We start from the raw sequence: 2,965 nt of genomic DNA, 5'->3' as shown, positions 1-2,965 counted from the left end.
GACTTAAAAAATTACTCGGACACTTGTTAAAATGTAAGGAAGACTTCTTTTGAGACTACTGCTCATCTAAGATTAGGAGCAAGACGAGGATGTCCACCCTCTCACTTTACTCGACAGGGTGCTGGAAGCCCTAGCAGAGCAATTAGGAAAGAAAAAGAAATAAAAGGCATCCAAATCAGAAAGGAAGAAGGAAATCTCTGTGTTTGGTTTTTTTAAAAGATTTTATTTATTTATTTGACAGAGAGAGATCACAAGTAGACGGAGAGGCAGGCCGAGAGAGAGAGAGAGAGAGAGAGAGAGAGAGAGAGAGAGAGAGAAGCAGGCTCCCTGCTGAGCAGAGAGCCCAATGCGGGACTCGATCCCAGGCCCCTGAGATCATGACCTGAGCCGAAGGCAGTGGCTTAACCCACTGAGCCACCCAGGCGCCCGAAATCTCTGTGTTGCAGATAACATGATCATATACTTGGAAAACCCAAAAGATACCACCAAAAACTATTAGAATAACTGAAGTCAGTAAAAAAAATATACAAAAATCAGTTGCATTTCTATACAGAACAAACCATCAGAAGGGGAAATTAAGAAAAATAATCCCATATATATAAAAAAGAAGAAAATATCTGGGAATAAATTCAACCAAGGAGATGATGGATCTGTACACTGAAAATTAGAAGATATTAATCAAAGGAATTAAAGAACACAGAAATAAATGCAAAATTGTTCCGTGCTCATGGATTGGAAGAATTAATATTGTTAAAATAGCCACAGAACACAAAGAAAGCTACAGAGTCAATGCAATTTCTATCAAAATTCCAATGGCATTTTTCAAAGAAATAGGAAAAAACAATCTTGGGTTATCCGGCTGGCTTAGTTGGTGGAGCGTGTGTGACTCTTGATCTTGGAGCTGCGAGTTCAAGCCCATGTTGGGTGTGGAGATCACTTAAAAATAAAATCTTTAAAGATTAAAAAAAAGGAAGAAAAAAATTCCCCAAAATTTGTATGGAACCACAAAAGACTGTGAATAGTGTTGGGGAGGATGTGGAGAAAAGGGAACTCTTGTACACTGTTGGTGGGAATGTAAATTGGTGCAGCCACTATGGAAAACAGTATGGAGGTTCCTCAAAAATTTAAAAACGGCGCCTGGGTGGCTCAGTGGGTTAAGCCGCTGCCTTCAGCTCAGGTCATGATCTCAGGGTCCTGGGATCGAGTCCCGCATCAGGCTCCCTGCTTAGCAGGGAGCCTGCTTCCCTCTCTCTCTCTCTCTCTGCCTGCCTCTCTGCCTACTTGGGATCTCTCTCTGTCAAATAAATAAATAAAATCTTTAAAAAAGAAAAATTTAAAAACAAGGGCGCCTGGGTGGCTCAGTCAGCTAAGCGTCTGCCTTCGGCTCTGGTCATAATCCCAGGTCCTGGCATTGAGCACCACATTGGGCTCCCTGCTCAGCAGAGAGCCTGCTTCTCCCTCTCCCTCTGCCGCTCTGCCTGCTTGTACTCTCTATCTCTCTGTCAAATAAATAAATAAAATCTTTAAAATAAAAAAATTAAAAACAGAACTGCCATAGGATTCAGCAATTCCACTTCTGGGTATTTATCCAAAGAAAAACACTCACTTAAAAAGATTTATGCACCCCATGTTCACTGAAGCATTATTTCCAACAGCCAAGACATGGAGACAACCTCAGTGTCCACTGGACAGATGAACAGATAAAGAAAATGTGGTGTCTACCTACAATGTAATATTATTCAGCTTTATTTAAGAAAAAAAATGAAATCCTGACATTCAAGATAAAGTGGATAGATCTTGAGGGCATTATGCTAAGTGACATAAGTCAGAGAAAGATAAATACCATATGATCTCATTTATATGCGGAATCTAGAACAAAAATGGAAGTACAAACAACCCATAGATACAGAGAAGAGACGAGTTTGCCAGGGGCAGGAGGTGATTGGTGAGCAAAATAAATAAAGGTGGTCAAAAGACCCAAACTTCCAGTTGTAAGAGAAAAGGTTTCTAGGGACGTAATGTACAGCATGTTGACTATAGTTAACATGTGTTAACTATGTGCTGTGTTGTGAATGTATAGAATATATATATATTATGTGTTTTATATATATATATAATATATTATATAATATATGAGTGATAGATATATATATATATATGTATGTATATATAATCTGTTCTATTTTCTCATCCAACCCCAGGTCCCCCTTTCCCTGCCCCTGTCCTGTGAAAGCCAAGAACTGTGTTCAGAGCACAGGGGTCAAGGTTACTTCCACTGTCCTAGTACATCAGTGACCCCCTCTTCCAGGAATAAGCTGGAGAGAGAAGGGGCTTGGGTAAATCTAGCTTCTCACAGGTGAAACAGGAGAAATCTAGCTTCTCACAGACAAACGTTGATCGATGGTGATGTGGGCCCTGGGAACAGAGCAGAGAGCGATACACCTCAGCAGGACAGAGGACTTGAGCTCCGTATTCTCCATGTTCTCCACAGAAAGACAGCTCCTGGGCACTCGGTCTTTGTGTTTATCTCCTTCTGTAATTTCTCTTCAGAAATTTAGTTTTTATTTATTCATTTATGTCATCTCGACACCCAGCGTGGGACTTGAACTCACGATATCGAGAGTCGCGTGCTCTTCTAAGCCAGCCAGGAGCTGCTCTCTTCAGAAATTTAAAAGGAAAGAATCTGCTTCTCTATTTCAATGGCTGACTTCAAAGTTTCCTTTGACAGTCTCCTCAAGGTCACTGGCCATCCTGTCTCAGTGGGCCTTCTGTGTCGTGCATGATGCCCATCCCCGCCACCCACCCACCAGGGGAGGTAATGTTTACGGAGTCCACTCCTAACTCTGGAAGGAAGCCCTCTTGCTAGGCTACTAGAAAAGAGTAAAGAAAAATAAATGCCAGTAACGACATTCTAATATAAAATGAGAGAAGCCCTAAAGCACACTCATAAATACCAGAGAAAAAG

Source organism: Lutra lutra, chromosome 15 (genome assembly GCF_902655055.1).
Source record: "Lutra lutra chromosome 15, mLutLut1.2, whole genome shotgun sequence".
Classification (NCBI taxonomy): domain Eukaryota; kingdom Metazoa; phylum Chordata; class Mammalia; order Carnivora; family Mustelidae; genus Lutra; species Lutra lutra.
Note: the sequence above shows the minus strand (reverse complement) of the source record.